General features: G+C 40.7%; 1 protein-coding gene across 3 annotated transcripts in view; it reads right to left on the bottom strand.

Moving 5' to 3' along the window:
- The window catches only part of tcf4 (transcription factor 4), a 262,295-nt gene that overhangs the window by 117,762 nt on the left and 131,851 nt on the right, over positions 1–12,682 (bottom strand). The window lies entirely within an intron of this gene.

Below are 12,682 nucleotides of genomic sequence, written 5' to 3'. Positions count from 1 at the left end.
TCAGAAAACAGCCAATGGGGACGGGCTCAGAAGACAGAGAGAATGAAGTGATGATGAACACACACACACACACACACCCTTGGAAACCAGATTCCACTGTAAATCCCACGCACAGGAACTGTCGGCCTTCCAGAGGGGATGAGGACTGCTGTTCACACGCGCGCGCACACACACACACACACACACACACACACACACACGAGGTAATGCTTGGCGTCTATACTGATACATTCCAGAAAGACAGAGGGAAGAGATAGAGAGATAGATTGAGAGAGAGAGATAAACAAAAATTTTAATAATCCACAATTTACTTTACAAACTTGCTGTCAATCGCTTGTTTCAGACTGATGAATGCTACCTGTTTATGAGGAGATGTGATTCAACTTGACATGGCAGCAGACATTCAGCAGTGTCAGTACTTGTGTTGGACACAACGCAAATGCACATATAAACGTGCGCAGCGCTGCACTGCGACAATCACAGACAAAAAGAGGAGATGATTTAACACGATGTTTGATTTTAAAGTTGTCTTTCTAAAGCAAAGCAGTCCACGACTAATGTGAGATGTGGTCATGTGACATTCCCTGAGGTGTTAGATAAGAGAGCATTGAGGTCTACAGTAGTAGAAATTACACCGTCAGGTATAGCAGATGATACCTGAGCTGCAGATAGACACCGAGGCAACAGTCAGAGAATTTTCCTACGAAACTGCTGAAGTTGCTGTGATGAAATATGCTAATAAAATCATGAAATCTAAAAGCACACTCGGTAAATTGGCAGCCATGATGATGATGATAATTACGTTTTTTTTTTATTCTTCAGTTAAACAAGGCAGACTGTCTGTTCATGAGTCATATGACAGGCCCGGACCACTCGTGAATAGCGTTTGTACCTAAGACTACGAGCAAAATTGGCAAATCCTAAAATTGTCTCAAATCACCCAAACATGCCACTTAAGAACAAATCGATTCATACAAGTGATTCACGCTGAGGCCCACTTGTCTTGTCTACCAAAACAAAAATGGGCACCGGGAGCTGTGTCTTTGTGCAGACTTATTTTGTCTGATTCTGTCTGCCGAAGCCTCAACGACTGTGGATTTTGTCCCCTTTGCTTACTGCGGCGTCACATTAGCAGCCACATTACGGCGGCATGTCAAACAACAAACCGGCGCAACAACATGCAGAAAAGGCCTCATGCAACAGCGTTATCATGAAGAAATAACCATACACGTATCGAAAGTGAAGAGGGTATCACAGGATTCAGGATTATTAATGCCTCAAACACAGGCTACCTCTATCTGAAAGAAAGGAACAGATGAGAAATAAAGAAAAGACAGAGACAGAGAGGTAGAGAGACTACAAGGCTGAGCTGTGTTCAGTAATAGGCTCACTCTCTCTGCAGAGGCGTGGAGGTCAGAGGTCAAGGTGTTTGGAGAGCCCTCCCGGTGTTTAAAGGACCAGTTCAGCTCATTGATGAGGAGAGAACAGGGGGCTGAGGACGACACACCTGCTGCTGTTTCAGCAGGTGATGGAAACTCTACACAGCTCGCGCCGTCAGTCACTTTTAGTCTTGTCGCTACTGCTGAATGGAGAGCTTTAACTAGCAGCACTCCACTGATCTGATAAGCACTGCACGCTCGATAAACGTACACGTAAGTAATATTTCAAAATTAAATATTCAAAAATTACAGGAAGGCTTGTGGAAATGTATGGTTATGGAATACTGTACATATCTACATACATGTGCCTTAGTACAAACGTGTGTGCACGTGTGTGTGTGTTAGTGTGTGTGCGTGTGTGGGCATCTTCTTTAATAGGTAAATGCAGCTTCTAAGCTCCTCGCTTAGCTTCAAAACGGAGCCTTCAGCACTTTTTACTGACTGATGTGTGAACGCATGTGAGTGTGTGTGTTAGTGTGTGTGTGTGTGTGTGTGTGTGTAAAGGGTTAAAGGCTTTTTTTTTCATGTTGCATTCCACCAGAACCTCACATCCACTCTGCTGCTGCCTCAGCTGTAGCTGCCGGCCCACGACCAACCTACTGATCTGTGAGGTGATAACTGGATGACAGGCATGCTTTGGTGTGGCTGTGTGTGTGTGTGTGTGTGTTGTGTGTGTGTGTGTGTGTGTGTGTGCATGTGCGTGCGTGTGCGAGTGTGTGTGTGTGTGTCTGAGTGCAGTGGCTTTGGCTTGAATGAACGACAGAGCGAGACAGAGAAGAGGAAAATTGAGAGAGGAAGGAAAACGGATGACAAACGTCAAGATAAGAAGATATGAAGAGTGAGAGAGAGGAAGAGAGACAATAAAAGATAGCGGTAATGTGTGTGAGAGAGAGAGATAGTGTGTGAGTGTGTGTGAGAGAGAGGGGGGGGGAGTGATAGGGGAAGATCATCCTCTCCCATCCCTTCATCCAGATGATGTGGGTTTTTCTGCTTATGTAGACAGAATGTCCCTTTAGATAACTTTAGATAGCAGCCATAGAGAAACCACACAGTATGAGTGTGTGTGTGTGTGTGTGTGTGTGTGTGTGTGTGTGTGGGTGTGTGTGTGGTTGTATATTATACTACCCATGAGGGTGTTTCTGCTGCGGTTATGGGAGTTAAGGTGATACTCTCAGCAGCAGTGCAGCCACAGAAATCCCCATAAAACGAGGAGAGAGCAAACAACATACTGATGATTACCAGTAGCAGAGCGAAAAACAGTCATGTTTTGTCCCGAGGGTGGCGCTAAAGGAAAAGGTCACGAAGTCATTCGTGTGTATTGGGTTCATCCTCTTTGGAATTAAATCAGTACATAATAAACACATCTGCTGGATAGCTCTTTGACTGTTGACAAAATTATTAATATAATACGCCATCTCTATGGTGAAGATTTGCTTAAAGACATTCACATCTGTGTGTTGAATAAATATGGTTAAAGCGGGGAGAAACAGTTAGCCTGACTGTCATTTATTGAAAAACAACATCAACTGTTGCCAAAATGCTGCCTCAACCCCGAAGGTGCTGTGTGTTTGTCAATCACATACATGCTAGGGCATATTCACTGGAATGACACGGCTCTGGGAAGACAAATCTGTTCATCTAGCTCTTACAAAGTGAGCAAACAAGCATATCCCACCAAAACCACTTGGTGGCGGTTCGGAAACAGCAAGTTGCCAGAATAAAATGTTGGCATTTTACATTTCTGCAAACCTTGAATTTTTGAACTGTGTACATCTTATATGTGTCATATCAACATGCCTACAATATGCATAATATCATATTCTAATAACGCGTATGAGCTGACATTCAGAAGGGAATGGTGGGGGAGTTATTGCTAGGCCAGATGGCTGCCAAGTTTTTTGGCATTGTCCAGGCAACAGGGCCAGGAAAAGCTAATACACAATCTGACCCCAACAAAGTGGTTTTTGTGCCTCAACCTAACCAGACCAGAAGCACAGTGAGGTCACAACATAGAATTAGAAAGGTAACCTATAGAAACGTAATCTTTCCACATCCATGGATTGACCGATAGTTATTCTGGCGATTGGAGTTGTCTGAGAAGACGGTGATCATGGTTGAAAACAAGCTGAAGTGGACTGTTACTTGGAGACTCGTGTGAGTGTGAACACCTCAGTCCATTGTCGGTTATGTCCAGTGTATGTTGCACTTTGTACACTTCAACATTCACCTCGCCATCCTCTCGAAGAGGTTTTGTGGTGAGATAACAATGTTGCGCTGATTCTTGCTGTTCTTCCAATGAAAACAGTCACAGCATCAGAAATGAGCCAACTACTGTATTTCCCTGACAGATGTAAAAATGCTCATGACATGTGATAACTGAGCTTTACAATAACTGTCATGTCAATTACAGTGTGAAACTCAGTGCAGTGTCACTCACTGCACAAGATCCATGACTCTTAAGGAAGCATCGGGGAAGAAGGAAGCTGCTTAACTCCATCTGCTGATGAAGATTGTGTGATATGATCAAAAACTCCAGATGAGCAACTCAATGGACGTGAAGGGGATGTTGATATTGAATCTTTGAAACCTAACTTTTAAGCCAAAATGAATGAGACATCCTCATGTGCTAAGAAAGACTGAAAATGCTGTTTCAGGCACGAGGCATAAAACGTAAACTTGCTACAAAATATACATGGTATTGATGATATAGTAATAATTTCCAGTAACCTAATGCACACAACTACATACAAATACATATGTATCCATGTGTGGATGTAGCTTCACATAAAACTCAAATGTCTTCAAATGTAAACAAAAATCATAATATGAAGATGTTTCATTACTGATGTCACATGTAATCGAACAGACTCAGTCCCTTTCCATCCCCGGCGTTTCGAGTGTATTCATGCTGCCCTCAGCCAGCAGACGATGGTTTTTGGAGAGTGTTTGGATGTTTTTAGGGGAGCACAGCTAGCTGTTGGGGGGTTGGGCTCGTACCTTGGCAGCAGGCCACGTTTCCCAGCCCCCACCAGCCTTTTACAGCGAGGAGAGACTCACCAGCCAGACCCAGTCAGCTTTCCAGTTTACACAGGATGCAAGCAGCCAGTTCCAAATGAAAATCGGCATTACTACTACTGAAGCAAAAAAAACAATCACTGAGGTATATTGCTCTGCTGGACAGAAGCATCCTCGGACCATTAGACGCTACGGGACTATTCAACTATCCATTTTAAAGACTGAAGACAGACGCAAAAATGCGTGAACACAACAAAGAGGGACAGATTTGAAAAATGCACCTGTGATGGAACGATTTAATCAATCAACTATACTCCTTAAAACTCAATCTCCCAGAGGCATTTACACCATTCACAATGGAAACATACATTATCAGTATAAGACACAGAAGATATGATGATATAGGTTGCATTGGGACAGTAAATCGACTACTGAAAAAGACAAAATAAAATAGAATACTTTTTAATTTTTAAATCAGCACTTAACCTAGACCATATGACTGATAAAATCATTGTACATTTAATAAAGTTAAATACAGTGATGAACTTTTAAACCTCAGGAAACTATTGACATTTGAACCCTAAACTTGCATGCCACAGAAATCTAGAGGACAGTTAAGACTTTCCCAATCTTGGCACCCCTCAAGTACTGTCAGAAGATGATTTTTAGAGGTACTGACCAGTGGTTGGGGCTTCTTGCGTAGCCCATCAATATAAAGATAATGGATAACAGATATACAGGCACAAACTTTCTCTTCCATGCTCTGGTCTTTATTTACAGTCAAGCTTGAGATGTGCGAATGGACGTGAGACGACATTCCGTCTAATCTAAGCATATAAACAGTTATTCAAAATAGCTCATAAAAGTGCTGAAATAAAGCTTAATCCTTATCAGATGATAGCTTCTTGGTATGAGATTACATTTAGGTCAATTTGTTCTACCTCTTTTGCTTGCTTGGATGCAACCAAAGACTAGTCGAGTTTGATAAGTCAATACTACAAATTCAATGTGTAGGTTTGAGTCTGAGCTTTAACCTTTGCTTCCTGAGACTGAGAAATTTAATTCACAACAACAAGCTTTCTTACTAATTCAGCCACCTTTTAATGCAGTGTCATCAGTAACAGCTTCTTGATGCTATCGGCATGGCTCTTGGGTTGGCATGTTGTTCATTTCATAACTTTGGTACTAAAAGAAGTACCCTGTCAATTATTGGATGGATTGACTTGAAATGCACATACAATTTCCAGTTGATGAACCATAATAGCTTTGGTGACATTTCTTGTAGTAGCACCTTTAGGTAAAATTTCAGTTTTATCCAACTGTCTGGTTTGCAGCCAAATACCTGGCAAACTTATTGCACTTCCTGCAACACCTCACTTGGTTCCACAACTTTAGAAAAGGTGCCTGCATCTTTGATCTTATAGGTGAGTAGGTGTTGAGCCACTCAATACTTTGTAGCTGGGATCACGAATGGATGAGATTAGATTTGTAAATTGACTTACAAAAATAGCAACTCTCAATTCCTTCTGCAGACATGACAAGTGTTTGAATGATGTCATCATTTCCTGGAATTTTCCAGCTTGGGATCAATAAAGTATATCTATCTATCTATCTATCTATCTATCTATCTATCTATCTATCAAAAATGACTGTTTCAGGAAAACTAGCCGTCCCTGCTCCCAAACAGCAATCGGCACAATTTCAGACTGAATAATTAGTGAAAATGACATGGCTGTTCAGTCTTAATATTCAGCCAAATGTTTAGGACCTCAGCTGGAGGAAATGTGCAGATTTGTAGTTTTCATTGAGCACGATAACAACATTATGATGCGTATATTCAAAACTTAAACACTCTACAACAAAAACTGGAGCCAGGATGTGAAACCAAAACCTAAATTGCCCCAGCACATCAACGGTACAAGTCTATTTGGTTTGGTCAGAGAGTTGTGGAATAAACTGGGGTCACTGGATATCTTCCTGCTGTTAGCTTTTGAGCTCATCCTCCCTTCTAAGTGTTTTTTTTTCTTTCACTAACAGCCGAGGATGAAGCCAGAGCATTTTGGACTTCAGCCCAGCATGTAAATTTATCTGCCATTTCCAAACAATTTCCATCAGGAGCCATTCAGACTGTGTAACAGGATAATTTGACAGCAGCCCAGTAGGAAAATGGCCAGTGAGGCAGTAATGTTTGATTTATTTCATATTTTTGTCCTCTACGGTTTGTTGTAGCCTCGTACAAAGGCCACAGCTGGATATGAGAGGTAGTTATAAATAAAAGATCAGCTAGTTGGGGATAAATGGATGGATGGATGGATGGATGGATGGATGGATGGACGGATGGATGGATGGATGGATGGATGGACGAACAGATGGATGGATGGATCAGAGACCAATCACTTCAACAAATGGACTGCTAGATGAACAAATGAATACAGTGAAAGGCTGAATAGTGAATAAATGAGTGGGCCAGTAGACAGACGGTTTTGCAAAACTGATAAATGACCCAGAATACAGGTAAATACATTTGATTGAATGACTGAGAAGAAGAACGAGTGATGATATGGACAAAGTGTGTCCAGTGAGTGAGTGAATTAATGAATTGATGGATTGATAAACGGTCAAATGGACCAAAATATGATGGGTGGATAAATACACCAATAAATGAACAAATCTTCTAATGAATGAATCAGTGCAGTCAAATGTAAAAACAAAACAAAACACAAAGACTGAGTGTATATTGAAATTAATGAGTTAAGAAATGACTGAATGCACAAACAACCAAAAAATTAACTGAAAACAAACCAATGAATTTTAAACAATCTGCCTCTACTACCATTACAAACTACTAAGCGGGGGTGCACCCTGGACCGGTGGCCCTCCATCACAGGACTGACATATGCAGTGACACCCAAAAAATAAGAATAAAAAGCAGGAGAATGTTGAGTATTTGAATGAAGGGATAGGGATATTATGAATCTGCAAATTAAAAAAAAAAGCATTGATGAATACACGAAAGACAGTACTGAACATGAGATTGCCAAATTAAAGAACAAACCAGAGAATAAACGCATTCAAAGAAATTGGAGCATCAACAGAACCCATTAAATGAATTGACTGATAAACTGGTGAATGAGTGATTAAAACAGATGAGGAAGTGAACCTAGTGAGCCTCGGAGAGCAATTTGACCAGATTCAAACTCGGCCCACAGCTATATTCAATTCCACCAGTGGAAAGGCATCTGCATGCAACTATTCCAGCACAACTGACACACTTGGCATGAGGCAAATATGACCGGCGCGTTCTCTCTCTTTGTGTGAGTACGTGTTTGCGTCTTTGTTCACGAGGCTGTCAGGGCCAAATCCTGTCCTCGTAACAGAAAGGAAAAGATCAAAACCAAAAAGGCAGGAAGGTCTTTTTAGCCCTAAGGTCTGAAAAACTACTACGGGTCCTTCGAATGCCAGACTGGGATTTTTTGCTTCCCTTTAGTTGCCTTCACTCCACTTTCTGTCTTCTCTTCATTCACAAGGCTCGACAGTAACGGTTGCCCAGTTGCCCCGGGCAACCGGATTTGGCCCACCGTCAATCATTTTGTTTGGTTTGATCGCCCCTGTTGGCAGCCACTTCTCCTCTTATTAGACTGAACCTCTGTGTCCCTCGTCACTCACGTTCATCTCCAAAACACAAAGTGTCTTGTTAAAACAAGAAGAGAAAAAAATGGATTACGTGAAGATTATGTTTGAACATAAAATCTAGCAGATCCAGTTTAAAACGGAAATGTTCTCATTTTGTCAACAGACATTAAAAAAGGAGACAGAGATGGCTGAGACACACACCAGAATCAGACAGCATAAAACTGTACGGCTCTATGGTAACACACTGTGACACATTTAATGATGTCAAAAGGCAAAAATATCGACCACATCACAGTCACAATTTGACTGACATAGGTGGCTGGTAAGGTGCCAGGGGCCGAGAACAAATGCTCATTCACCGTCACTCGGTGGTGAAGCTCTTTTTCCTTCCAGTCATAGAAAGAGTGAGTGTGTGGGGGCACAGCACACATGCTGTAGGTGTACAGAGGGTGATGTCACACTCACAGGTGTGATGAATTTAGTGTAATGCTCCCGACTCAAGGGTAATATTGAAAGGGCCATGAATTCATAAGAAACAATCTGACATATTTTCCCTCTTTCTGCTCTCTTTACAGCTCTGTGCTCATGCGGGGTGAAGTCAAAAACCGCGTGGTTAAATTTGTAAAACGAGGTGAAAAAAATAAATAAAGAATAGCTAGTGTTTTTTTTTCTTTTTTTGTTGGGACTCTGTGAGGCTTACCAGATGCTGCGTTGGTTGTCTTCCACTACACAGCTTAAGTCAGCATTGTGGCATGCAACACACTTTTTCATTCCCAGCTCTCCACATCTGTTGGCTAATATCTCGATGTCTTATCGGCATTAATAAACCTCAAACACTCAGATCAAATCTACCAGATCCACCAGATTAGTCCGCTTTATTGTCACACCCTTTTATAGTTGCTTCAATAATATGTCATCAGGAACAGATCCCAAAATGAAAAGAAATCAGATCGAGTACACCTTATCGTGTATTGAGATGGTAGCTGGTATCTGGAAATGTTAAAATTGCTGGTTAATAAATGATTGGTTGACCATCACGAGTATTCTGTAGTTCTGTGAGTTAAGGATTGCTGTAGGTTTTGGACTTCTGGAAGTATTTTCATGTTTATACTGATATCAGTTGGTGTAATATGAGTGTAATTATGAGTGCAATTAAAGACACATAATGAGCATGACAGAACTGAATAGTTTTACATTTTTACAGTTCATCTGAATATTTTGTTGCTGATGTGGACTTGATTTGCAGGACTTAATTTATCCGCACAAAAGTGGTGCCAGACGTTGCCTGTACTAGAGAATCCATTCCCTGCATTAGAGTTGGGACCCCATGTCCATTAGAATAAACTTTGTTTTACAATAGTTCAATTTGAAGTAGGAGAAAGTAATCACAAATAAACAAATTGCTTCAACTCTGTTGCATGACCCTTGACTTTCAAACAGACTGACCACAGATGTGACTTGGCATGCAGCAAAGTTGTACAGTGAGGCAGTCAAGAATTCCCCTCATGTGTGATGTTCTATGAAGCAAAATATTTGACTGTACGATTGACTGTGTTTATCTATGGACACACTTCATTTAGAATTCTTCAGAAAGGAAAACCTAACGTAGCAGAAGGAGACGAGAGGCACCCTGAGGCCTGATAGAGTGGGAGGAACACAGCTAACCTGAAGAGACACTTGAAGTCACACCACCCTGCTATTAAAGCTATGGTAAGGTAGCTAACTGTTTGTCCTATGGGCAGTAAGCTGTTTCAATTTCTGGCAAAAATGCCACATTTGCTAAAACTGGCTGGAAGCCAGTTTTTCTCCCAAAAGAGCGTTGCAGTTGCAAAATAATGAATAACTGAGCCTGTGTCCATGCTAATGTTAGCTGGGTTGATGAGTTCGCTCCAGATCGCTAGCTTCACAGCTGCAGGGCTCAACAATTAATGTTATGACTATGACTAGTAAACTTTATGGTAGGTAAAATCCATTTAAAACCTTTTCCACAATGTGTCTGAGCCTAACTGAATTAGCTTAAAGAATGACAACGAAAGATTGACTAAAATGAAATCACCTTTTGCCATCTAAAACTGGACTTAAATGTTTTGTGTTGCTGTGACTAAACAATTGGAAAAATGGCTTTCGTCTAAAACCAAAGACTAAAACTAAGTGTTTAGCTGCCAAAATGAACACTGGTGTCAGTGGAGGAGTTTTATCTTTGAGTAAGGGGGAATTACCCAGAGGCAACAATCTACACTTTAATGTTTGTGCTTCCCTTTGGAGACCTTTACTTGTGCGAAGATGTTGTGTTCCATTTTAGAAGTCACAGCCCAGACTGAATGTGACAGATGAGATAACTTTGACTTTGTGCAGCGTGATGTGCACACATGTCCAACCCATGAGACATGGTGAGTTCTTAATCAACAGTGAGAGGCTTAGTGATGATTGTATACTAAACTATTCACTTTGAATGTGGAGACACCTGATAACAAATAAAAATGTGTCCGGATGTATCTCATTCAAATGATTCCGAGGTCATTTACCAAACTATACCTCCTTAACTCTTCATTTATAGAACAAAATTAAAGTCAAGAAAGTTCTGATATAGTCCTGATGTTAGAAGTGTTACATAGTCATGCATATGGGAAGCACCAGAAGTATTTTTGTGTTTGAAAGGTTCTAATAAAGTTTTGAAACATGCATTCTAAATTTCTGAATTACTGAAGAGTAAAATAACATGATCCAATTTCCCTGATCTGAAACAGCGACATCTTGTTCTGCAGAACTAAACGTGACAGCCTTCATACATTCATCATAATCTGTAACATCTTTAAGCACATCTCTGATTTCCATAAACACGGAATGCACTTCTTTGATCAGCTTTAATTAATAGATGTCCAAGACTAAAAGAAAAACTCAATCCATAACATCAGACTCAGTCAACATGTCCGACAGCCTGCGCCGGAACGGAACGTATGTGATCATTTAATTTCAAACCTGAATGTGGTCATCAAATTACAGCCAGCACATCAAGCCTCTCTCTATTTAATATTCCACCAGCGGAATCAAACATCAACATCTGTACATTTTCATAATTATCAATGTGCATCTTCTCACGGATGCATATGGTCCATGAGAACTCAGCGGGAAGATCACAGTGTGGATTCAAACCCAGCAACTACCAAAGTCCTCGCAACACCTGTCGCCAGCGCGGACGAACAAATATTACATTTAAAAGAATAATGTTTAAAAGTTCAAATGAATAATTCTTTGTTTCATGAAGTTGGGAATATGCGGTGAAGTTGGACGTCTCTACGGAAAACATAAAAATATGAAAAACATGTAACAGATGTTGTTTTTAGTAGTCGTGACGATGACTGACACATAAGTTTTTATTATGTGAACTTTAAATAACTGTTGATGCTGGATAATAAAATAACAACCACATCACCTGTTGGTGCTGCTACCCGCGTAATTTACCTGAAAAGTTGCAGCCTGAGAGACTTTAAAACTGTCTCTTGTCAAATACAGAAATATAAGAAAACAAAAAACAGAAGAAAAAAAAAGAAGAAGAAAAAAGTATTTTGACAGCCATTGTCCTCGCAGAGCAGTGGGAGGTTAGTCTGTGGATGTCGGTTGGCATAAACTGTGTTTATATTTCCGAAGAAGCCTACTCAAACAATGCAACTAATGCAAGTAAAAAGGGTGTGGGTGGAGGTCAGCGGTCATCTGGATCACATTATATTCTCTAGACCACAGCTACTTTCAACAGTCCAATCAAATTCAAGGATTTAATTGAAATATTTGGAAAACTTTCCTCAAGCGCCGGAAAAGGAAATTAGAAATCTGTGACGTTATCCAACACTTTCACAAATCCAGCAGCTTGGTCGTTGACTTTAAGCTTAACAACACGTTATATACCACATCCAGTTAGATTTTCTCAATATAAATTAGTGTCAAACAGTTAAACAAATTATGACTTTTGAACTTTTGTTAAACAATCTGGTTAACTTTGGTTAGGTTTGGTTAGCTTTAGGCTAAAACTACCTGGTTAGGTTCAGGAAAAGATCATAATTTGGTTTTAAATATCTAAGTTCAATCAAGCCGCTCACTTACTATGACTAGCTAAAACTAAACTTAAGCTAGTTTAAAATAACTTTAAATCATTGTTGACTCTTGGTCACAAACAGGTCGAGAACCCTGGTCTCTGGAGGGGGAAGTTCCAGTCTGTGAATCTCCCGCCCCCCTGACTCAGATTCTTCTTGCTCTTTAAGCTACTACACCGGGGGTGGCACTTCAAGAAATGATGCTAAAGGGTTACCTGCAGCATCAATCTTAGAAGCGTAGGGCCACTGACCAGTCTGCTGAAGTTGATGTGTTAGGAATGAGAGCAGGGTGCTTCGTCACAATGTGAAGTTTATGGGCGTAGTGGGAACATGCGGGCCGGGCCACATTCAGTGGACTGGAGTCCAAGGAAGTAGAACTGAAAACTGAACAGAAACCTCCCTTTCACTGAGACAAAGGTCACATGTGTCATCATCAAATATTTTCAATAAATTTAACAAGCAGTATGTCTCAATTAACAGCAGTGGTTCACCCTGCTCTGCTCTGAT

Source organism: Sparus aurata, chromosome 12 (genome assembly GCF_900880675.1).
Source record: "Sparus aurata chromosome 12, fSpaAur1.1, whole genome shotgun sequence".
NCBI lineage: Eukaryota > Metazoa > Chordata > Actinopteri > Spariformes > Sparidae > Sparus > Sparus aurata.
The sequence above is the reverse complement of the archived record's forward strand: the minus strand, read 5'-3'. Positions and strand labels throughout refer to the sequence as shown.